This window comes from Miscanthus floridulus, chromosome 10 (genome assembly GCF_019320115.1).
Source record: "Miscanthus floridulus cultivar M001 chromosome 10, ASM1932011v1, whole genome shotgun sequence".
Classification (NCBI taxonomy): Eukaryota; Viridiplantae; Streptophyta; class Magnoliopsida; order Poales; family Poaceae; genus Miscanthus; species Miscanthus floridulus.
In genome coordinates this window covers 64,377,322-64,403,945 of record NC_089589.1, presented here as the reverse complement: position 1 = coordinate 64,403,945, position 26,624 = coordinate 64,377,322, and the positions used below count along the sequence as shown (strand labels likewise).

The window sequence follows — 26,624 nt, the reverse complement described above, 5'->3', positions numbered from 1 at the left end:
GAACTAAAAGCCCTTAAGCAAGCCTTTGATGAGCTCAATGCATCTCATGAGAGGCTAGAGGAAGCCAATGAGAAGCTTGGCAAAGCTCACAAAAAGCTTGAAAAGGCTCATTCCTCTTTACTTGATGAGCAAAATAAAAAGAAGCATGTTGAAACTTGCAATGTAGGTTTAACTTGTGATATAATTGATGAATCACTATCTATGCCTATCATTGTTCCTTCTACTATCCCTTCTTGTAGTACTTCCACTTCCATCTCATCTAGTGGTGATGGTCTCACTTGTGATGCCTCACTAGTGGTTGAGAATGAGAATCTCAAGAAGGAGGTTAACAAGCTCACTCACACTTTGGCTAAGGCCTGTGGTGGTGAGGACCGCTTGCTTATGTGCTTGGGTAGCCAAAGAGCTTCTCTCTACAAAGAGGAATTGGGCTATAACCCCAAGAAAGGCAAGGTGGCCTTTGCTCCTCACAAGACTAGTTTTGTGAAGAACAATGGTCGGTTTTGCACTAGTAGTAAGCAAGTTGGTCATGTAGAGCAAAAATGCATGAACAAGAAATCACAAGCTAATGTATCCTTCATAAAGGTTGATTCATGCTATATGCTTACTAAGGGTACAAATGGTGTGAAGGCTAAGTTCATTGGTAAACCATGGATGGGCTCAAAGAAGAAAGCCATTTGGGTACCAAAGAGCTTAGTGACTAACCTTCAAGTACCCAAGAAAGTTTGGGTACCTAAAAAGAATTGATCTTCTTTTTTAGGTTAATTACAAAGCTAGAGGAAGGCATTGGGTTCTTGATAGTGGGTGCACTCCACACATGACCGGTGATGCAAGAATGTTCAACTCAATCAACACCAATGGCAATGATGGTTATGATAGTATCACATTTGGTGACAATGGCAAAGGCAAAGTCAAAGGGCTTGGTAAGATTGCAATATCCAATAACATGAGCATATCCAATGTGTTGCTAATAGAGAGCTTGAATTTCAATTTGCTATCTGTGGCTCAATTATGTGATCTTGGATTCAAATGCATATTTGGGATAGATGATGTAGAGATCATAAGTGTAGATGGCTCTAATTTGATCTTCAAAGGCTTTAGATATGAGAATCTATACTTGGTTGATTTCAATGCTAGTGAAGCTAGATTATCTACATGCTTGTTCACTAAGTCTAGCATGGGTTGGTTATGGCATAGAAGGCTTGGTCATGTTGGAATGAAACAATTGAACCTAGTCGAAGGTGCTCTCTATAACCTACGGGTCATTTTAAAGAGGAGAGTCAAACGGTTGCTCTCCCATAGGACACGACGATGGAGGCTTCATGGTTGGTTCGCATCACCCATTTCACGTTTTGACTCCTTTTTTGAGTAACTCCTCAGATTGGAAACAATGTACACTCAATGTACTCGGTCACCTGCCCACCTAGTAATCTGAACCGTGTCATCATTGCGAGTTCGCACGCCAGTTCATAGAGGGTATTTAGAGAACTCCTACTATATCCCCCACTCGGCCGCCTCCCCCACCTCCCCCTTAATCAATGCATGTCGCGCCACACCACCTCTCAAGCTCTCTAGCTCACCACAGTCCACACGTCAGCAATCATGTCACTAACGACGCTCCCTACCAACATGCAAATTGAGATCGCCGACCACCTCGCTGCGACCTCAAATCGGCCCATGGACGACCTCCATAGCCTATGGGCAACCTGCTCGTCCATGCACCGCATCTGCGGTGACCCCACCGTCGATCAGCATCTGGCACTGGATTGGTTCAGACGTAGGAGGACAGGGGCTGACCCCGTCAACTACTACTCCCTCCTTGCTAGCCTGACCCAAATTGGCAACCCAAAGGCTTGCTTCCTCTCCTAGATACAAATTGTTTTGATGGAAAAGCATAGCCTCCAGCCATGCCTCAATGATCTCGCCCGCACCGCCAATGGCGGGCATAATCTGGTAGCCTATCTGGTCGCTCGATTGCTCTATAGGCACAATGGCGGTGTCGGCGAGGATGGCACTACGAGGCAGTACGTGAGACAGGTCGAGGGTGAGGAAGAATCATGGGCAGCGGTGGCGAGTGGTGGTGGTGTACCAACGAGTAGGTGGCTAAGCAACAAGGGGTGTGTGCTGTGCCACCACCTAGCCATCAAGGTGATCTACAATACAACATGGGGACGGTTGTCGCTGCCGCCGCCGACACAGGTGCGTGGCGATCTTCCTTGCATAGGTGGCGCTTGCGGCGATGTAGACGGATGAGAAGGAAGGGCTATGTATTAGAGCAAGAACTATAGGCTTTGTCAAGAAATACATTTTTCGAATGGGAATTTGGAATAAGAGACTAGCAATTCACTCTTTAAGTGCGAGAGTGAATTACTCTCTCCGTCCTGAAATGTAGTGTATTCTGACATTTGAAATTTGTCCTCAAATATAGTGTATTCTGCAGCTTTTGATTTCTTGTTGCTTTTGCTTTTTCTATTATTTGTTTCAATTATATTTGTTTCCTTTAGGAATTCAATGAAAGTACTAGTACGAAATAGGTTTCCCCGTATAACGTGAGATATGTCCGGCCCAGTCAAATTTATAATGCTCAGACTTTCCTGCGTGTGCAGTAAAATTTGAATAGCTATATGGCTCCTCCGTTAGGCATTAGATTGACTTGAGACTGGATTAGATGAATTCTTTTATGCATGTTTACCATAGTACAGATCAAAAGAGAACCAGAAAGAAACCTACAGGCAAAACCAACTAACATGGTGTTGATGGTAGTTAACAACCATCATAAACCATTAATAAAGCACACATAAGGGCATAAATGTCATCGCCAACAAAGGTCTAGGGATTTAAACTAACAAATTCCATGAGTTTTGGTGAATTTGTATTTTTTGCAGGGTTTATTTAGAAAACCAGTCAAGGTGGACCTAGATGTCAGAATTAATCATGCTTATCCATAGCGAAAAACTACCCTAGAAGGTTCCAGATGACTAGGAGGACTCTACACCGAAGCAGAGGGCGAGACGCTTGCAAGGTGGGGCTGGCCAGTCCCATGGGCCACTGTCAGCCTCTGTGTCGTAATGTCGGTTCTCCACCACTGCTCCTAGGTTGCATCTACTGCCATCCTTTAAGTTGGTTTGATCTACGGCTCAAGATTGACGCTTTGGCCTACATATATCAGCCCCTGCCACCCCCTAGGAAGATAAGTCATTTGAGAAGACAGAAACCCTAATCATCCTCAGAGCTCCACCATATTCTAGGACATAGCTAGTTAGGCTGTCTAGAGGGAGACAAGTAGGCTTTGCTTGGATTCCTGATCTTGTCAAGAGCGTGGTTTGGTATAATCTTTGTACCCCCTCTCTTTTGTATCTCTAGTACTTTTATATGTTTGCTACAATTGTTATGACAATGTTGGTATTCACAATATTCTTGTTCTTAGTCATAATGTTCATCGTCTACTTTGACTATATACTTAGTATAGCTAGTTTATCATTATGTTTATGCATAAGTTCATATAGCGCTCGCTCTGATGTACACGAGGTGATTGGTCGACATTGTGTAAGCGTGGTGCTTATACGTTGTTTACCTACGGATACACCCTATATTCTGGGTCATGTGGTAGATCGCAGATGTGACACTCCCGTTGAGTCCTTTTTAGTCCACTCCCTAAATATAGGTGCAAGTAGGGTCTGGTTACAAAGGATGAACAAGCTCTATTCTTAATCTTCCTTAGTAATATCCCTTATGTGTAGATATAAGGATGATCTTAGCCATGACTACTAGGTGTAATTCACTAATCAATGTATGCTTTCACTTGTAATTAATAATGATAGGAATTATTCCTCTAATATTCTATTTGACCATGCTAATGCCATAGAAAGGAGTACTCTGAGTGATTTATCTTTAATCAATGTTTATCATATATACATTTTAACCTATGACTTACCCCTGTTGTGAGTAGAATATTGGTTATGGTTTACTTCTCCATCAATAGTATAAGTTATCAATACATGTCCATGCCAGACCTTTCCTGTGGTAAAAATATAAATAACGATACCTGGAATACTCCCAGGTGAAGTGCTACAATGGTATATTATCTGTGCACTTGCATATCTCTTTCATATATATATACATATTCTTCCTAGTCACATAAAATAATAAAGAACTGCTTAGTATTGTTCTAGTAGTAATACTGAGTAGTACCAACAAGCATCTCTGATATCATCACTAGGGATGACAACCTGGTAAGTAATGTTAAAAGATGTAGGCATACATTAGGTGACTACTAAAACAAGTGGCAAGTTAATATATACCAATAAGCATTTTTGGTGTTATTGCTAGGGACTAGATTCAACTCTGTTCTTAGTAACGATGCTAAGGAATGTCAACAAGCATTTCTGGCACCGTTGCCGAGGAAGGTAGCTAGGCAAAGGAAGTATTGATAAACTTATACTTATTGATGTGATCGAGATAACCATTGACCTCTGCTCAAATAGGTTTACCATTGATTTGTCTACTTTTGTATCTTATGCAGGGAAATGTATGACCAGTTTTGACCTTCTAACAAACTACGTTGATTATTCAGAAGCATTACTTAAGAGAACTAAGGCTAAACTCAAGAAAGTTTTAGCTTTAGAGTCAAAAGACCAACAGATAAGGCGAAGCTTAACACCAGAATTTGAAGCCATGGCTAAGAAGACTCTCCATGAATTCTCTGCTCCTACTACAGCCAACATTCGCACTGGACCAACAGTCAATGTTGGGGACAATGGATTTGAGCTCAAGCTAGCCCTCATTAACATGGTGCAAGAAAGCCAGTTTTGTGGAAAGGCACATGAAGATGTGAGTGCACATCTCTGACACTTCTGGGAGATCTGTAGCACTTTCACCATCAAAGGAGTGACCCAAGATGCCATATTACTTTGCCTTTTCTCATTCTCACTCTTGGGGAAGGCAAAGCAATGGTTCTACGCCAACAAAGATAGAAATACTACATGGGATAACTGCTCCACTGCCTTCCTAGCAAAGTTCTTTCCCATAGGCAAGAACAATGCTCTGCATGGGAGAATCTCAAGTTTTCAATGGTAACATGATGAATCTGTTCCTGAGGCATGGGAACGCTTTCAAGATTACATTACGGAATGTCCTCATCGTGAGATGGAGAATTGGCTACTCATGTAGACTTTCTACCATGGGTTGACCAACAGTACCCGTGAGACTATGGATGCTGCTGCTGGAGGTGCTTTCCTATCACTCACCATACTAGCTGCAATAGCTCTTGTAGAGAAGATGGCTTCCAACCAAGGTTGGAATGAAGAATGTCTTTAGACCCGCAAGAGAGGTGGAGGTATGCATCAACTCAAGGAGGTAGACATGTTGTCTGCCAAGATGGACCTGCTGATGAAGAAGCTCGAGGATCGAGCCAATGAGAAGCAAGAAGTTATGCACATTCATGATTCTTGCATGACATGTGAGGAGTGTGGAAACACTGGGAATTCAGGGAACAACTGCCTAAAACCCATGAGGATGTAAACTTCCTCAACAACAACTACTTTTGTCCTCAATAGAATCAAGGATGGAATCAGCAACAAAGGCCGAACTACCAAAGAAATTACCAAGGTAACTATCAAGGTAATAATTTTAATAATTTCAATCAACCACCCTTGAGAGAATTAATTGCTGGTCAATCCAAACTATGGAGGGATTATCTAGAAAGGTAGATATTGATGATAAAATTCTAGAGAACATAAATAACAGAATGGATAGCTTTATTTCTGCCATTAAAAACCAGCATAGCTTTAATAAAATGATAGAATCATAAATAGCCCTAGCTGGCGGCTACTGTTCCTCCATCCGACTAAAGGTAAGATTTCAGGGGCAACCAGAAGATCTAGAAACTACAAATCTTATCGATATTCACAATGCAGCTTACTTTTACACAGGAGCCATCGACTGGAAAAGTGGATAGATTATTCCCTACCCTGACAAGAAAGGTGATCCAGGGAGACCTGTCATCCCCATCGCCATTGGACCTCATATTTTCTAAGAAGCTTATTTGTGACTTCGGAGCAAGTGTCAACATCATGACTAAGGTAATTTATGAGAAGATCCTAGGAGATCCATTGTTGTACACAATATAGCAGTTTGTAGCTTGCAGATCAGTCACTCTGCTACCCCAAGGGAGTTCTTGAAGATGCCATCATATGAGTGGGACAATCGTATGTCCTAGTAGATTTTGTGGTTCTGGAAACAGGTGGAGATGAAAGGGCACCTACCATCCTAGGCCGACCTTTCCTAAGCACCGCAAAGGCCACCATCTACGCGGACAGTGTTAAAATCTATTTCACAATCAAGGATAAGAAGGAGAAGTTCTCTTTCAAGAACCGCATCTTGCAATCTCCTAGTCATCCACAAAAGGCATATCTCTCCGAAGAGACAATAGTGACTAAGAAGAAGAATGGCCAGAGAAGGAGGAAGAACAAGGCCAGGCAGTCACAAGAAGAATCAACCAACATGATCAACACACTCCGATCAGAGTACGACCACCTCCTCGCTTCACCATTCCTTGCTAAGAAGGATGATCCAAGCATACCCACGATCGAGTGTACCATTGGACAAAGAATCTTCCACAAAACCTTCTACAACATTGGATCGGGTGTCAATATAATGTCCAAGGTAACGTATGAATACTTATTCAGTGATGAACCTTTGTTCCCTACATATATGCAATTGCAGATGGCAGACCAATCAATCCGATTTCTGGAAGGAATAGCAAAAGATGTCATGGTAAGAATACACGACAAGTTTGCCCTACTGACTTCATGGTTCCGGACATGGGAGAAGAAGAATACGATACACCCATCATCTTGGGAAGACCATTCCTCAACACCACCAACACGATCATCTATGTCGGATCTGGAAAAGTCCACTTCCAATTCCCTAGAGAAAAGGTACGCTATTATTTCAATAGCTATACCACTTATGAGCAGCCCAAGAAGACCTGCTCTAGGAGAGATGTCGATCATCCCAATGCCAAAAGAATCAACTTCCAAGGGATGAAAGGGAAGAACCTAAAGAACCCATGAAAGATGAACCTACTCCACCAAAGTCAAGTTCATAGACCAGACAAGTGTGGAAGAAAACGGTGGCAACATCAGAGTCACCATCACTAGAGGTGCAACCATTAAGGTCTCCATCTCTGGGATCGACAGATGCACCCAAAGAATGAGCAAGATAGGAGAAAAGTCTTGTCTGGAGGACTTAAAATTCCGAACCCTCGCTGAGAGGTAACATCTGTAGTTATCCATATTTACTTTTCCGCATCACATGAATTATTTTTCATTTTACCATATTTACTTTTCTGCATTAGCATTGCATTTAGAAAAGAAAGATAAAAAGTTTCATGACTGCATTTTATCATTGCATTATATATCCTAAGCCCCATGTGAACAGATCTACGGTGTAAATACCTAAGGGAATATTCACTGTGGTGGCATAAAAATTAAAAACACCATGCATACATATTTTTCTGTTCTGCACATCATAGATAAGAAAATCCAAAAAATATATATTAGGTAAACATCCTACTAAAATTCTATTAATACAAAAATATTTCTAAACCTCAAGAACAACTAATCTCAAAATGGCTGACCGCTAACCCTTTATCCTAATCCGTTCCACGAGTTTTGGTATTCTTGTTGGTATTTTGCAGGATGATGCACTAAGATCAAGAGCAAGTTCACCCGGTTGTCTTCATTTTGCTCCATCCATGGACGAAGTGAAGGGCATCTGCTGGCAAATCTGCTCTAAGAAGGATCACTCAACTTCAACATTCGACCACGCAAACATCTAGCTTGGGGAAAGGCATCCCCCATATATCTAGATAAGTATTTCTTTCCCTTTGGTTTTACTACTAAGTAAGTTTGTTTCAAACTAAAAAAATAATATAAAAAGATGCATAACTAAAAGCAAAATAAAAATTTATCTTTGTTCTATATATAGTAGTAAGGTGTGATCTAAAATGAAAAATGATGAAAATAAAATAAAAAGTGTGCCTCATTTTCTGTTTTTAAGAGCTAAATAAATGGACTCTAAAGATAATATCTTGCAATGGAAATGATGAATAGTTGCTCTGTTGTAATTCCTTTCAAGTACATAGTTTTTGGCCTTGAATTCTCCTAAGTTTTGGATACGCCTGTTTTGATATAAGAAATTACTCTAAACTTAAAACTAGTGAATAGCATATGCTTGATCTAAGTCTAGGTAATTGACGGATATGATATGAGAAGGTCTGAGCTGTTGTTTATCTTGTTCCAAGTGATACTAAAGTTCTGGAGATTTATCTTTTAAAAAATATATAAATGCTACATGATGAGTTCCTTGTATGACAAAGCTTGAATTCCTACCAGAGCCATATATGATATTTAGATTAGGAAAACTTCCACATATATGCTACTTGTTTTGCATTGAGTTTAGTCAAGCTTTGTTGACCCTTATGAGAGGATTGTCATTCTCTTAAAATCAAGATCATGTACACACCACCCATATATGCACTACTCCTACACTAGGGGTAGGCGCAAAAACATGCCTTCCATCTAGATCCACCTAAAAATGTTCTACTCCTACACTGGGGGTGAACACCAAAAACATGCTTGTTAGGTTTCCACTCCATTAAATGCTCTAGTTCTTGTTGCTATCTCTTAAAAAGTTTGTTGCAGAAAAGAGACATTGGGCTATGCAAAAGTTATTCATTAAAAAAAGAGAATAGTTGAAAAAAATGGACAAGTGTCCTGAGATATTGAAAACAATGGGTACTTAGATGCCCTGCCTGAAAAAAAGAGAGAAATGAATAAGATAGCCCATGTTTTCTTGTAAAAATATTTCCAAATTTCAAAAGAGAGATATGTTTTCAAGCAGCATAGTAGAATGTAGGTTAGCCACCAAATATATCCACCATATACATCCACACACATGCACATCTTGATTTGATTGTATGACTCAACTCTCTTTGGATCTGAGGTTTGACTTTACAATATATGTATTGCAAGTATGCTCTTTTATGCTATTTTCCTACTCCTATGAGCTCCATATAAGCTTTAGTTGTAGGAAGACAAAGGCATAACATCACTTTTGCCTTGGTGAGGATCCACAAATACTACATATATTGAGATACTAGAGAATGTCATACAAAGGAAGCTCTAAGTTTTATTTTGAAAACTTATAAAAACTCTAGAATAATGGTTGAGCGAAGAACTTGAGACATAGTGCTTGACTTTATCGTTCTATCTTTCAATTGCTCAAGACCCAAGTGAAGGCTATGAAGCCCCATGGTTGAAGGTAATATGGGTAAGTTTGAAAGTCAGATCGGTTCATTCTAATCTAGAGGAGAATTCTTGTTTGAACGCATGTGTACTTTTAAGGAGTGAAAGCATTAACACAACTCCTAATCCATTTACTGAGTTTAGTTTGCTAAGAGAATAGAAAAGGTTAAGCTTGGGGGAGTTTGTTGATGGTAGTTAACAACCATTACAAACCGTCAATAAAGCGCACATAAGGGCATAAATATGATCACCAACAAAGGTCTAGTGGTTTAAACTAACAAATTCCACGAGTTTTGGTGAATCTGCATTTTCTACAGGGTTTATTAAGAAAACCATCAAGGTGCACCTAGATGTCAGAATTAATCGCGCTTATCCACAGTGAAAACTACCCCAAAAGGTTTCAGTAGACTCAAGAGGACTCCACAACGACGCGGAGGGCGAGACGCTAGTAGGTGAGGCCCATCGGCCCCTAGGGCCCACTGTCAGCCTCCGCGTCCTAATATCAGTTCCCCACCACCTCCTAGGTTGCATCTACACCATTGTTTATGTTGGTTTGATCTGAGGGCTCAGGACTGACGCTCTGGCCTATATATATTAGCCCTTGCCTCCCCTAGGAAGATAAGTCATTTGAGAAGACAAAAACCCTAATCATCCTCGAAGCTCCACCATATTCTAGGGTATAGCTAGTTAGGCTAGGTCTAGAGGGAGGCAAGCAGGCTTCGCTTGGATTCCTGATCTTGTCAAGAGTGTGGTTTGGTATAATCTTTGTACTCCCTCTCTTTTGTATCTCCATTACTTTTATATGTTTGCTACAATTGTTATGACAATGTTGGTATTCACAATATTCATGTTCTTAGTCATAATGTTCATCATCTACTTTGATTATATACTTAGTATAGATAGTTTATCATTATGTTTATGCATAAGTTCATATAGCACTCGCTCTGATATACACAGGGGTGAGTGGTGGACATTGTGTAAGCAGTGGCTGCTTATACGTTGTTTCACCTATGGATACACCCTATATTCTGAGTCATGTGGTAGGTCACGGATGTGACACTCTCGTTGAGTCCTTTGTAGTCCACTCCCCGAATATAGGTGCAAGTAGGGTCCGGTTACAAAGGAAGAACAAGCTCTATTCTTAATCTTTCTTAGTAATATGCCTTATGTGTAGATATAAGGATGACCTTAGCCATGACTACTAGGTGTAATTACACTAATTAATTGTATGCTTTTGACTTGTAACTTAAGAATGACTTAGGAATTATTCCTCCTAATATTCTACTTGACCATGCTAATGCCATAGAAAGGAGTACTCTGAGTGATTTATCTTTAATCAACGTTGATCATATATACATTTTATCCTATGACTTACCCCTATTGTGAGTAGAATATTGGTTATGGTTTACTTCACCATCAATAGTATAAGTTATCAATACACCTCCATGCCAGACCTTCCCTATGGTTAAAATATAAATAACGATACCTGGAATACTTCTAAGTTAAGTGCTACAATGTTATATTATCTGTGCACTTGCAGATCCCTTTCATATATATATACATATTCTTCCTATTCACATAAAATAATAAAGAACTGCTTAGTATTGTTCAAGTATTAATACTAAGTAGTACCAACAAGCATCTTTGATATCATCACTAGGGATGACAACCTGGTAAGTAATGTTAAGAGATGTAGGCATACATGAGGTGACTACTAAAACAAGTGGTAAGTTAATAAATACCAACAAATATTTCTAGCGCCGTTGCTGGGGACTAGATTGACTAGATTCAACTCTGTTCTTCACAATGACGCTAAGGAATGTCTACACGGGGGCTAGAAACCAGCTACCAAATGACCCCTGGTTCAGTAGTAGTTGTAGTCATGAGTGGCTTTGATCTATGTTGAACCCAACTCATCTTATTTTCAGTGGCTACTTCAGTCTTCAGTCTGTAACTTGTTAGTCTTTAGCCTTCAGTCTGTCCCCCTCGACTTTCATGACTGCTTGCATGCTCCTACATTCCCATGTAGACACACACGTGTGGGTGGCGTCCATAGCCTATTGCAGTAGGGAGGCTCGAATTGACGTGAAGTGGCCAAGCCACACCGCCAAACCACACAAATGTATCATTGCTCATTGGTCGTGGGGTGGTACTTTATATTAGATGGATTGAACTCTATTGAGTGTAGTGTATCTCAGGTCATTTGGTTTATGTTTGTTTTTTTGTTGCCTTGGTGTCTTGTCAATCTTTGTTGAACTTGCAAGAACCATGCAGCGAGGAGCAAGTCTCGCCTCAGTCTAATGCAGAGCTGAGTAGCCATTGGTGTTGAAATGTTATTGCACACATAAGAAAGTCTGACCTCTGTATATTTGGTCACATCTGATAGTATCCTCCATAGTTTTTCCTCGTTTGGACGCGTCTGACACGTAAGAAACTCCCAACTCCCAACATAAGGAAGATACATCAAATGCAACATGACATAACATCAAATGGAACTTTATTTACTCATCTGCTAATGACTCTGAGAACAAGGGAACATAGGACTAAAGTTTAATAGCAAAGATCCTAGGGTGTTTGGTTTAGGTGACTAAAAGAGACTAAAGCAGTTAAAAAAGACCAGAACGCCCATATTAATTTGCCTATGATCTTTGCTGCTTGTCGTAGTATAGAGGGGCAGGGGTTGTCTTTTTTTACCCTCTGCATGTCTGTGTTTACTTTTGATCAACTTTGTATTAGGTGGGTTAAACTCTGTTGAGCATGATTATAGATCATGTCCTTTGGTCATTTGGTAGCCTGGTTTCTAGCCCCTATTGGTTGGTTATGTCTACTAGGTTTCTTTCTGGTTCTCTTTCTGATGTGTAGTATGGTAAACATGCATAATGGAATTCATCCGATCAAGTCTCAGTGTCGATCTAATGCCTAAAGGAGGAGCCACATAGCTATTCAAATTTTACTGCACACGCAAGAAATTCCAAGCATAATAAATCGAATTGGGCCAGACACATCTCACGTTATACAGGGAAACCTATTTCGTAGGACTACTTTCATTGAATCCCTAAAGGAAACAGATAAAATTGAAACAAAACAACAGAAAATCAAAAGTTGCAGAATACACTATATTTGAGGAGCTTGAACTACTTCAACAGTACTTTTCAACGAACGCATAGTGTTTTCCTCTCACAACAAATCAGCATAAGCATCATTATAAGCCAAATTTCAGCGAAACGAACAGGGCCAGCTAAAATTTGGCTTATTATGATGCTTATGCTGATTTGTTGTGAGAGCAAAACACTATGCATTCGCTGAAAAGTACTGCTAAAGCCAGAATACACTATATTTCAGGACGGATGGAGTAATTCACTCTCGCTTGTAAAGAGTGAATTACTAGTTTCTTCTTCCAAGTTCCCATGTGAATAACTCAAATTCGTGGTGAAGCCTACAGTCCTTGCTGCAATACACAGCCCTTCCTTCCCATCCATCAACATCGCCGCAAGTGTCGCCTGTGCATGGAAGATCGCCACGCACCTGTGCCGGTGGCGGCAGTGACTACTTGCCCCACCCCATTTTGCGGATCTCATCGGAGGCCACCTTGCAGCAGCACAACACCACACCCCTTGTTGCATAGCCACCTACTCATTGGTCCACCGCAGCCGCCCGCCACCGCCGCCCATGATTCTTCCTTGCCCACGACCCATCTCATGTACCGCCTCACACTGTCATCGTTGTGAGCATCGCCATTGTGCCTATAGAGCAATATGGAGACTGGATAGGCCACTAGATTGTGCCCGCCACTGGCGGCACTAGCGAGATTGTCAAGGCATGGCCGGGGCCTATGGTTTTCCTCGAATACGATTGGTATCCCATTGAGGAAGCAAGCCTCTTGGTTGCCAGTTGGGTCAGGCTAGCAAGGAGGGCATAGTAGTTGCCGAGATCATCCCACCCTAGCCTGTGTCTGCACTGGTGCAGTGCCACGTGTTGACCGACGGCGGGTGTTGCGCAGATGTGGTGCATGGACGAGCAGGTCGCTCGTAGGTTGTGGAGGTCGTCCTTGGGCCGCTCTAAGGTCATAGCGAGGTGGCTGGCAATCTTAATGGCCAGCTCATTAGGGAGTGCCAACAATAGCGATGTGGGGTGCCGACTCACCGCCATGATTGCCAGCATCGACATCATGCGATACGAAGCGTGAGGAGGCCAACCGAGGGCTCACGCGGCGGCGTGGATGGAGCTATGGCGTATGCGTGGATGGAGCTATGTCGTGTGGATGGCGGTGAGATGGAGGGCTGAAGAGGGGGCATGTGCGTGGGTTTTTGAATACCCACTATGAACTGGCATGGGAACTCACGACGATGACACGGTTTAGATTACTAGGTGGGCGGGCGACTAGGCGGACGAGACGGTCAGATTACTAGGAAATGTGGAGCTTTTTGGTTCTCTTTCTAATCTCCACATTTCATTATGTTCACATTTTTACTGCACATGTAAGAAAGTCCACCCACTGTACATTTTATCTCATTAGGACAGTATATAGTGTCATCTGTATTTTTGAAAGTCATAGCAAACTAAGTGTATTTGTTCATACTCCCTCTAGGTCGGTTTGTTAGGTGCACGAGATGAAATTATCAGATACCAAGGAACGGAAGGAAGACTAGTGAAATTGCATTAATTAAAAATATCATGCCCAAGCCTCTATTGGAGCCATTTCCCTAGCTTCCATGCATGTATGCATGCAAGCCTTTAATTAGAACGAACCAGAGACTGAGCTCAGACTTCCATCGGCAGTTAATTGTAGCCTTGTTTCTAGGATACACCTAATAATACAGACTTTTTCTAAAACCTACGGGGCACCTAATAAAGTGGACTGGAGGGAGTAGCTAACAAAATTACTTGGGCCCCACATCATACATTAAAAAAATGTTAATTTTTTATGTGAATAGAACTTGCCTGATCGGTTGTGCTATAGACAAGTAGCTGCACCGGTAGTGGCTTCATGCATGAAGTAATACTAGTAAGGTAGGAGTATGTCTTTACTTAGTAGTTGGATTCCTGAAGCGGCAGCAGTCAACCATAGCCTAGGGAGTCTAGTTGTCAGAACCTATGAAACCATGTAGCCATCTCTAGCTAGTTGCTACCCCTCGTCTGATATGAGCCTACGATTGCTTGGATTGGAAGTGCACTGTATACTTCGTCGAATGATATAAGGTCCGACCATCTAAAATATTCACAACTCAGGATACTAGTAATGATGAACATCATGCAGTCACATCAGAAGCCTAGTTCCAGCCCTGGCGTCCCTATGTGTACAAAGCCTAGCCTCACTCCCATTGTATTAGCTATCTGTAGCTAGCTGACTGCCTGACTGCCCTTCAACTGTTGTGAGTCCTCTTCACTACCGCACCAGGCTTTCAAGTCTCAAGCATGTCATGGTGGTCAAAAGCTCTTCTTCTAAGATGCACATCTTGTGTCTAGCTTTCCTACGCATTCACTTCACTCTCAGCAACCTGTACAAGGATCTATATGGGAGGAGCGTCCCCTTTCCCTCAAAGATTCTAAATTTTGATCAAATATATATAGAGACACTTTACAATAAACGATCACAACTTTCCCCGACCACATCCCTCTAGTATATTTGACTGAAATGACATTTTCATGTTTCTTGTAAACTATATGCTCGTCTAATAGTCCGAGCAGCGTAAATTTGAATGGGACTGGACATGTAACTAGTTTCAATTTTATTTATTTCTTTAGGAATTCAACGAATGTATTCGTACGAAATAGGTTTCCTTGTATAACATGAGATGTGTCCTGGCCTCGGTTAGATTTACAATGCTCAGGACTTTCTTGCAGTGTGCTATAAAATTTGAATAGCTATGTGGCTCCTCCGTTAGGCATTACATCGACGCTGAGACTTGATCAGATGAATTCCTGTTATGCATGTTTACCATACTATAGATCAGACAGAGAACCAGAAAGAAACCTACAGGCAAAACCAAACAACAGCGGCTAGAAACCAACTACCAAATGACCAAAGGACCTAATCTACACCATGCTAAAACAGAGTTTAATCCACCTAATTAATACAAAGTTCAACAATATAGTAAACACAGACATGCAAATAAGACTTCACAAATCAAAACCTATGTACATTTGAATGCGTCCGACATAAAATGCAAGGGAAGATACATAAGGAAGAGTAACAACATAAGGAAAGAGTAACAACATGTACTCCCTCCGTACTCCCAACATAAGGAAGATACATCAAATGCAACGTGGGATACATCAAATGGAACTTTATTTACTCCTCTACTCATCATCGGTATCACTATCCTTGTCCTTGTCCTCCTCGTTGGTATCAACGTCATTGTCATCCTTGTCAGCGGTGTGTGGTTGGCCACCTGCTCAGTATTGGCATGAACCAGGTTACGCCAGTGCTTCTCGGTGTTGTGGGTGGTGTTGATTCCCTGTGTCACGATGCTAGTGTCAAAGCCATCTATCCAGCTCCAATAACAAGCGAGGATGTACTCCGTGTTGTCCGTACGATTCATGTTTAGGTAGGCTAGCAGTTCTTCCAGGACATCGGCGAGTTGGTGAAAAATGAAGACTTAACTGCTCATTTTTTTCCTCCCAAGGCAATTTGAGGGTGCCCAGACTAGTGTTCTGTAGCACAAGCCTGATCTTCAAGAAAGCCTTACTCATGATGCCAATAGCCCAATCATCTCTATCTCCAAAGGGATCAATTGGAGTTTCATCTTGATTCACCAAGGACACGGCGTCGTCCTCCTTCACCATAGGCACGGCGTCATCCTCCTTCACCATGGGCACGGCGTCATCCCCCTCCCGTGCATGCTTCACAAAAGGCTCGCCCTTCACCATGGTAGCGGCTAAGAGTGAAGTAGGTTTGGAGAAGGCAACCGCACGTTCCTAGTGATTTTAGATCTGCAGTGGGAATGGGAGGGCTCGAGGATGGAAGGAAAACAAGTGGTGTTACGGAAGAGATCATGGTAGTTAACATATCACTACCACATAGGAGCCATTGGTGTTTTTTATTTTTTGGGAACAAAGAGGAGCCATTGGTGTTGAAATGTTACTGCACACACAAGAAAGTCCTGACCTCTACAGGTTTGAACGCGTCTGACACACTGCACAGACCTTAGCTTATATTACAAATAAGTTAAAGTAGATGCAAAATAATGACAACATCCATCCAAGAGGAAATTAACATGTCCATAGACAATATAATCAAACAACACTAAGCCATTTAAACATGTCATGATAGAGAGATACAACATGGAACTTTATTTACTCCTCTGCTAATGACTCCAACTCTAAGAACAAGGGAACATAGGGAAGATAGTAAGGCCTGTCGTTGATTTCTGGCAGGATGCCATGTTTCAAAAACTGACTGTAACATGTAGGGATGACATGAACTTTTCTGTTGTCCATGTTATATGCAACGATATCATTTCCTCCCAACCCCAACAAAGAGAAGCAAATTACATTCTAGGTGAATCATTGAGTAGTACTCATTAACATCGTAGTACGAGTAATAACTAAATTCAATGTTAGTCTGTGCAAACATCTTTAGAATGCTGATAGTATGCTTCAATGTCCATTTATTAGTACCATAGTCTTCGAGGATCTAGATTGAAAGTTTGGACATATTGCAACCATGAATAGTACATACACACAAGTGACCTTGAGCTTGATGGATGGAGGGTGCAGAACCACGTGGGCAAGGGATTTTCCTCCATGTCTCTCCCTCCATATCCACAGCAAGTATCTAAGGGTAAAACCCCGAGTATCCCATAATGTGTAGATAGCCGTTAAGATACATAGTTTTCTGATGATATCATTTCTTCTGATCTCTCAATTGTCACACAAGTATTCGGTCCCCATTTAGATTCCTTATAGAACCATGCTACAGTTTTAGATGAGTAGATGTCCACACCCTTGCACTCATCATCCTGCTCCTCTTCTATATATTCAATCACATGGAATGTGCGAGGACGGCTGTTAGATCGAACCCCAATCAAGCCTCACCAACAGAATGGATGCTAGGCGTCAGTTCCTTAAACTTCTTGGTTGCCGAATTGCAGACGACATAACAGCATCAGCCCCTCAGCACCAGCATAGGATGAGGCCATTGTAGATATCTGAGACAGCTACATTTTCCAAGGTGAAGGGCAAGAAGGACAATGATGGGTGTTCACCGGTGATGCTAGTGTAGCGTCGATGGCCTTGGTCGAAGTCATAGAAGAAGCCAGCTAGAGTCCAGGGCAGCACCTTATGGTTGTTGTAGTCCATGATGAGGTGGTTCTAGGAGCGACAAACACATTTGTAGCAGAACAAGGAGCGAACAGGGAAGTAGTGGAGGATCTCAACAACGGCATCGTCCGTGAGGCAGGCCAGTGCATTCCTCTTATTGGGGGCCTCCTCCATTTCATCTGTGTGTAGTAGGATGAGATCTTGCTTAGTAATGAGATCACTGAAGAGGAAGATAATCCAACAAAGATCCATCAGTGAAGTCCACAACTCATACCAAAGTGCAACTTTAACAACCATTAATAATCTTCATGGTACGACCTTAAACAAATTTAGAGTAGCACAACATAGATATATATAACTCAAACTAGAGTAGCAGTTAATGGAGCTATAACCATTACAATTCCAGCTAAATCAAGTCTATCCATCACACTTACAATCAGTACATGAGCTCAGAGCTTCTTCCATAGGAGAAAGACAAAGATTAAGAGGACGACAATTACAATAGTTTTGATGGCAGAAGCAATGGGCCTGTTTGTTTGCCTAGACAGATAGGTATAATCAAGGAAGCACTTGACAATTAAAAGGCCTAGTTGCACACAAGGCATTTACAGTAACAACACTGAACATATGCATAGACAATCAAACAACATTGATCCATTTAACACATGTCATGACAGAGAGATACATCATGGAACTTTATTTACTCCTCTGCTAATGACTCCAACTCCAAGAACAATGGAACATAGGGAAGATAGTAAGGTCTGTAGTTGATTTGTGGTAGGATGCCACTGTTTCAAAAATGCACTGTAACATGTAGTGATGACATGAACTTTTCTATTGTCCATGTTATATGCGACGATGTCATTTTCCTCCCCAACCCCTGACAAAGAGAAGCAAATTCCATTATGGGTGAACCAGTTGAGTAGTACTCAACAACATCCAAGTAACCAAATTCAATGTTAGTCTTTGCAAACACCTATAGAGTGCTGACAGTATGCTTCAATGTCCATTTATTAGTACCATAGGTCTTCAAGGATCTAGATTTTAAGATTGGACATATTGTGACCATGAAGAGTACATACACATAACTGACCCTGAGCTTGATGGATGGAGTGTAAAGAACCAGCGTGGCCTAGGAATTTTCCTCCATGTCTCTCCCACCATATCCTACATCAAGTATGTAACACTGTGCAAGTAGTCCATAATGTGTAGACAACCATTAAGATACATAGTTTTTGATCTCTGAAATGTCACACAAGTATTCGGTTTCCATTTAGATTCCTTATAGATCCATGCTGCAGTTTTAGACTGAGTAGATGTCCACACCCATGCACTCATCATCCTGCTCCTCTTCTATATATTCAATCACATGGAAGTGCGAGGAGGCTAGTCAGATCGAACCCCAATCGAGCCTCAGCAACAGAATGGATGCTAGGCGGTAGTTCTTTGAACTTCTTGGTTGTCAGATTGCAAATACATAGCGGTATAAACCATCAGCCCCTCGGCATCAGAATAGGATGAGGCCATTGCAGATATCTGAGACAACTACATTGACCAAGGTGAATGGCAAGAAGGACAAGTAGGGGTGTTCACCGGTGACACTGGTGTAGTGTCAATGGCCTTGGTGGGTGTACGTAGAAGAAGCCTGGCTAGAGTCTAAGGAAGCACCTTATGGTTGTTGTAGTATGAGATGAGGCGGTTCCAGGAGTGATAGACATATTTGCAGCAAAACAAGGAGTGGGCGGGGAGGTAGGTGGAGGATCTCGACAATGCGATCATCCGTGAGGCTAGCTAGTGTGTTCCTCTTGTTGGAGGCCTCCTCCATTTCATCTGTTGAGAGCTTGCTTAGTAATGAGATCACTTGAGAGGAAAATAATCCAACAAAGATCCATCAGTTAATGGAGTTGTAACCATTACAATTCTAGCTAAATCAAGTCTAACCATTCACACTTACAATCAGTACACGACCTCAGAGCTTCTTTTCCATAGGATACAGACAAAGATTAAGAGGACAATAATTACAACAGTTTTGAAGGCAAAAGCAATTGGCCTGTTAGTTTGTCCAGACAGATAGGTATAATCAAGGCAAGCTACTTGACAATTAATAGGCCTAGTTGCACACAGACATTTACAGTAAGAACACTAAACATATGCAAAAAACTAATACATCAGCAGAAAACCAACCAGTGCCACCTCCTAGTTCTTTTCATCATCATTAGCTTAACTAGATTTCAACAGCTAGAATGTTTCTTGTATAGCTCAGTTTCAAGCAAGGACTAAAATAGTGAAGCGAATAGGAAAAGGGGACCTACGGATCGGATTTGTCGCCTCTACCGTGGCACACAACATACATGGATGCCAATGCCACCACGCTCCACCAGCAAGCCCCTCCACCTAGCCTCCAAAAGGACGCTTGAGCCACCACAACACACTGGGAATCCTCTGCTGTTGCCACCGTTGCAAGTCCAATGGGCACAGATTTGTTTCCACTTGTAGTGGATATCCAATATATTGGTCAACCTATAGGGCATCCACATAGAGAATATACTACTATAAGGACTCCAAAGACATGTCAACACAACCAGGCATCTAGCGCAATGGTGAAGATGGTCCATTCCTTGCCCTGGGTCCTAGGTTCGACTCCTAGGTCTCTGGGTTTTTTTAATTAGATTTTATTAAACACCGGCAACACGCAAGCCGTTGGGTCCCAAAGGTCAGATTGAGATGGAGAAAGGTCCCATAGGTAGACATGACATGTAAGCCATCGGGCCCCATAGGTCGGATGTAGAAGGGTCCGTAGGGTCCCACAAGTCAGATGCTGAAGGGATCCGTATAGGTACACTGTCGGATGGAGAAAGGACCGAGCAGAAGACTTTTATGATGAATTACAAGCATCACGGATCAGTAACTGCAGGTCCCACAGGTACATATCGGATGGAGAAGGGTCCCACAAGGTACACATCGCATGGAGAAAGATCGAGCGGACACTTTTATGATGAATTGCAAGCGTCACGGAATCAGTAACTGTAGGTCCCACAGGTACACGTCGGATGGAGAAAGTACCATGTGGAGATCTATGATGAAGCTCCATTCGTTACAGATCGAATATTGTTTGTCATAGATGTGTAATTAGTCCAATGATGAAGCCCTGTTCATCACAGTATAAAAGGAGATCATCACAAATAGGTTGAGTTGGAGGATCAGTCACCACTGATCATCACAGTATAAAAGGAGATCGCTTGAAGTGATCTAGCAATGAAACCCTGTGCTCTTCTATGAATGTTTTTGTGGCAATGCCTGATTTCATCATAGATAGGTTGAGTTGGAGGATTCTCACCACTGATCTATGATGAAATAGAAATATTCATCATAAAAAGTGCTTTTTTATTATGGTTTTGGATTTGTCATTATGATTTTCATCATAGAAGTGGATATTTCTAGTAGTGGTTTCAGCTGGCCAGGCTCTTGCTCCACGGGATGTAGCTCCTTCCTAAGTCCCAAGTGTTGCATGTCCAGGCGTGTGGCTAGTGAATCCTTCGCTATCCCCCTGGTGTTCATCAAGATGTTAAGTGTGTTACTACACACATTTTTAGTATTGTGCATGGGATCAAGACAGTAACGTACACTCAACAGTGCCTAGTAACGTAGTTTCCATAAAACTATTTTTTTTCTTGACGCTCCAATCAGGTGCTACTACTGCCCCATCTCCCTTCCCAAGGACAACATCTAGTTTGCTTACTTCTCGAAGTATCGTAGGCCCATCTCGATATTTTGGAGGTGGACGTTTCTCAATAGTCCTGTCAAAATCTTCTGTTCCTGTGGTAAGGGTGATCCTTAGGTAGGAACCTACGGTGTCCCATATAAGCCATCTTCTTGTTTTGTGGTAGATGTACCACATCGGTCTCATCCAAGCACTCGACACATCTAGTATATCCTTTTGTCTTCTCTCCACACAAGCAACCTCGCCCTGGCATCTCGGTGATTGTAGCAATAAGTACTCCCTTGATCGTGACATGTTCCCTTTTGTACTCATCCCAAACATCCTACACACCCTTTTCCCACATCTCCACTAGTTCATCCATCACTAGTTCCTAAAACACATCAATGTCATTCCTAGGTTATCTTGGCCCTTGGATCAGTAGTGGCATCTACATGTATGACTGCTTCATACAAAGCCAAGGTGGAAGGTTGTATATACAGAGCGTCACTGGCCAGGTGCTATGATTGCTTCTAACCTGGTTGAACGGATTCATCCCATTTGTGCTCAAACCAAACCAAAGGTGCCTTATCTCTCCACTGATGTTCTTATAGCACATAGTATTGACAGTCCTCCTGTCCTTCCCATCGGCGGGGTGCCTCATCATTGTATCTTTTTTATGCTCTTCACCATGCCAGCGCAACAGCTTGGCTGACTTTGTAGTTGCAAACAACCTATGCACCTAGGGGGCTATAGGGAAATACCAAACGACCATTACGGGCCCTCCTCTAGTCTTGGTACCCTCATTTGATGGCCTTTCCTTGTACCATGGAGCTTTACAATTGGGGCATGCATCCAAGTCTTTGTATTTGTCTCTACGGTACAATATGCAATCATTGGAACACGCGTAGATTTTTTCAACCTCGAGGCCAATGGGGCAGATCATTTGCTTGGCTAGGTATGTCTTTTTAGGCAACTCATTTTTTCTAGGAGCAGTTTCCTTACTATACATAACAAGTGATCGAAGCCTTTATCGCTCAATCCGTGCATAGATTTGAACTCTAACAACATGATGTCAGCTCCTAGTTTGCTCATTGGACAATTCTTATACAATGGTGTTTTGCCATCTTGTCTCATTATCTCTAGCTTTCTCAGTTGTCTATTACTAAGAAATCCGCTTTCTACATTATGTAGCAGCTGAGAAATGCCATCGTATCGGGCTTATGATACCCCAGGTATCTTAAGACATCGACTAGTTAGTCGCTCAGGTGGCCCACAGTACACCAGTAAGTAACAGCCCAAACGATCAAGGCCTAGCTAAGCTATGTGGACCTAGCCCAAACACCAAGGCAGGGGTTGGCCACGACCTCTTCCCTCAAGCCTTCACCGCGCACCGCGTAGCTCCTCACAACCTCTCCTCCGTCCTGACCTCTAGGAGGAACGGGGAGAGATTGAACCCTGCCAAGCACGCCTAGTCTGACAAGAGTAGGCATGGTGCACTGACCACGACCATCCCCTCAGCTCGGCTAGATACCATCATTGCGCCATGCAGCATAGGCAAGACAATATCGTCGAGCGGTGGCGGCTAGTATGGCGACCCACCGTCCAAATATGGCCCAACAAGACAGATGTATGACTCCACCCACTATGAGATGGGGACCATGACGGCATCCTTGACATTTGTGGCCATCTAAGCCAATGAAGGCCATGACCCTAGAGCACGGGATCATGGCCACCGGCTCCACAAGCAGCAAGACAACCAACGATGATCGGGGGCGGCTACAAACTCATGTACAACGCCTCTGGGAGATCAGGAGGCCATGACGAAGGCCATGACAAAACCACATCGCACAGGACGGCTAGCAAAACACCATCATGCCCATAGTGCCACCACGATCGGCACAGTAGCACCACACCACACCATGCCGCGATGTGGGCACAAGACCATGACGACAATCAGGCCCAGACATGCACCACACTAAGACAAGATGACGTTGCTTGCAAGCCAAGTTAGCTAGGTTCCCTCCCTCAGGCTCATGTAATGGGAACGGGGATCCCGATCTTCCGTCAAGTAGAGGTAACTATCGTTGTGGCGGAGAATGACACACCGATCTGGCTTCAGATCGAAAGATCGAACCCTGCAATCTTAGCACCACAACTCCTCTGGTTATCAACCAAGACACGGATCTGGTTGACCTTGCGAAGAAGGCTAATCCCTGCCTCCGCAACGAAGAACACAAGCAAGAACAAGAAAGAAAGCGACCAAATTGCAGATGAATGATTAATCTCACGAAGTTGGGGTCTCACAAACCGATGAACGGTGAAACTATTCTTGATAGATTAATCTAAGCAAAACCCAAAACCTAATAGACATGGTGGCGTATGATTATAAAGGTTTAGGGTCATCGCCTACCCTGGACGCGCCCCCCTAATGGGCCTAAACGCGATACACGGTCCAACGGACCAAAAGATGGTGTCGCATTACCCTGGCAGATTCTAGATGCTGATTTGTTTTGACGATTCCTATTGATTCTGAGGGGCTTTTGATGTGAGACCACTTGTATTAGCTTCCTTATCAAATTAGCTTTCCAACCATATGTGGATTGTCAAAAACGGAGTCCGGATGCGTCCTGGGTGACCAGTTTAAGGTAGACTGGTCCTAGAGGCCGAGACATACTCGAAATCATGTTGGATCGGGCCTCCTGTTTCTGTTGGACGTCCTTGCTGGTCATCATCCACCTCCACCACGTCCTCTAAGTCCCATCATGACCCTCTCTAATGTTCCTAAGCAAGATAACATCATTAGGTAGTAGTCTATTCTCAAAAGTATGAAAATGATCGCTTAAGAACGAGCTCACCTCTAAATTGAGTTGACGCATTCGAGCCCGGGTCATTAGACCTTGCATGACGGTTAGGAGGATCAGCGGGTACATCCAAAGGAGTGATGTCCTCATCATCCTCCCCTCTTGAATTGAGTCGTCCTCGACTCAAGCTCATCTTCTTCTCCCAAATAAGGCTTCAGATCTGCAATGTTAAAGGTGGGACTAACCTCGAACTCGGGTGGACAACTCAAGTTTGTAGGCATTATCATTTATTTTCTTAATTATCTTATAAGGACCAGCTGCTCTTGACATTAATTTAGACTTATGCAGCTTAGGAAATCTATCTTTTCTCAAATGTAACCAAACCAAATCACCCGGTTCAAGTTTAATTTCTTTTCTACCTTTACTACCAGCAATTCTATACTTTTCATTCATTCTTTCAATATTTGCTTTAGTTGTTTCGTGCAACTTACGAATGAATTCAGCACGCTCTCTAGCATCACTATGTGTTCTCTCAGTGGTAGGTAAAGGCAAAAGATCAATAGGAGCATGAGGGTTAAAACCATACACTACCTGAAAAGGACTTACCTTGGTGGTGGAATGTTCCGCCCTGTTATATGCAAACTCCACATGCGGCAAACACTCTTCCCACATCTTCAAATTGCACTTCAAAATTGCTCTCAACATGGTGGACAATGTTCGATTCACCACCTCAGTTTGCCCATCAGTTTGGGGATGACATGTTGTAGAAAACAACAGCTTGGTCCCCAATTTATTCCACAAAGTGCGCCAAAAATGACTCAAGAATTTTGCATCGCGATCTGAAACAATAGTAGAAGGCATACCATGCAAGCGAACGATTTCTTGAAAGAAAAGGTCAGCAATATGAACAGCATCTTCGCTCTTATGACAAGGAATAAAATGTGCCATCTTAGAAAAATGATCAACCACCACAAAAATACTATCCCTCCCCCTCTTAGTCCTTGGCAAACCCAACACAAAATCCATAGATATATCGGCCCAAGGAGTAGAAGGAACAGGAAGAGACATATACAAACCATGTGGGTTCAACCGCGACTTAGCTTTTTGACATGTGGTGCACCGAGCCACGTACCTGTTCTACATCTCGCCTCATCCTAGGCCAAAAGAAATGTGTGGACAGCACCTCCTCTGTCTTCTTAGCTCTAAAATGTCCCATCAATCCTGCCTCCATGTGCCTCCTGCAACAACAAAAGACGAACGGAGCCAACTGGAATGCATAGGCGGTTAGCTCTAAACAAAAACCCATCATTGATCATAAACTTATTCCATGTACGTCCCTCTCTACAATTTAGCAACACAGTCCTTAAAATCAGGATCAAGCGCATATTGTTCTTTTACTGATTCAAGCCCAAAAATCGACAATCAAGTTGGGACAGCAATGTATATCGTCTAGACAAAGCATCAGCAATCACATTATCCTTCCCTTTCTTGTGTTTGATAATATAAGGAAAAGATTCAATAAATTCAACCCATTTAGCATGCCTACGATTCAGATTATGTTGAGAGCGAAGATACTTAAGTGATTCATGATCAGAATGAATAACAAATTCTTTAGGCCACAAATAATGACGCCACGTCTCTAAAGAACGGACAAGTGCATACAATTCCTTATCATACGTGGAATAATTCAGAACAGGACCATGCAATTTTTCACTAAAGTAAGCAATGGGTTTACCATCTTGCATCAAAACACCCCCAATGCCAACTCCACTAGCATCACATTCTAGCTCAAAAGTCTTACCAAAATTTGGAAGTTGCAGCAATGGTGCGTGTGTGAGCTTGTCCTTCAAAGTGTCAAAGGACTCCTCATGTGCCTTTCCCCAATGAAACACCACCCCTTTCTTCGTCAACTCATGCAACGGGGCAGCAAAGGTGCTGAAATCTTTGATGAAGCGGCGGTAGAATCCTACAAGACCAAGAAAACTCCTCACCTGTGTGATAGGTTTGGGGAACCGGCCAGCTCTTTATGGCTTCAATTTTCATCTCGTCCACCTCAATTCCCTGTGGAGTTACAACATAGCCAAGAAAAGAAACTCGATCCGTGCAAAAGATGCACTTCTCAAGGTTACCAAATAAACGTGCATCACGTAAAGCATTAAAAACAGCACGTAAGTGATCCATATGTTCATCAAAAGACTTGTTGTAAATCAATATATCATCAAAGTAAACTACCACAAAATGACCAATAAAAGCTCTAAAACCTCATTCATTAAGCGCATGAAAGTGCTAGGTGCATTGGTCAAACCAAAAGGCATTACTAACCACTCATACAACCTAAATTTGGTTTTAAACGCGGTTTTCCATTCATCTCCAAGTTTCATTCTAATTTGGTGGTAGCCACTTCGCAAGTCAATCTTGATGAAAATTATAGAACCACACAACTCATCAAGCATGTCGTCTAGCCTAGGAATAGGATGACGATACCAAATAGTAATATTATTGATGGCTCTACAATCAACACACATACGCCAAGTTCCATCTTTCTTAGGAACCAAA

At 42.3% G+C, this 26,624-nt stretch overlaps 1 protein-coding gene and 1 non-coding gene across 2 annotated transcripts in view; one reads left to right on the top strand and one right to left on the bottom strand.

The window, feature by feature from the left end:
* The window catches only part of LOC136486680 (polyubiquitin-like), a 352,654-nt gene that overhangs the window by 261,732 nt on the left and 64,298 nt on the right, over positions 1-26,624 (top strand). The gene's annotated exons all lie outside the window — the stretch shown is intronic.
* LOC136490319 (small nucleolar RNA R71) lies at positions 5,039-5,144 on the bottom strand. The gene has a single exon (XR_010767608.1). It is a non-coding gene; the product is annotated as a small nucleolar RNA R71 (small nucleolar RNA).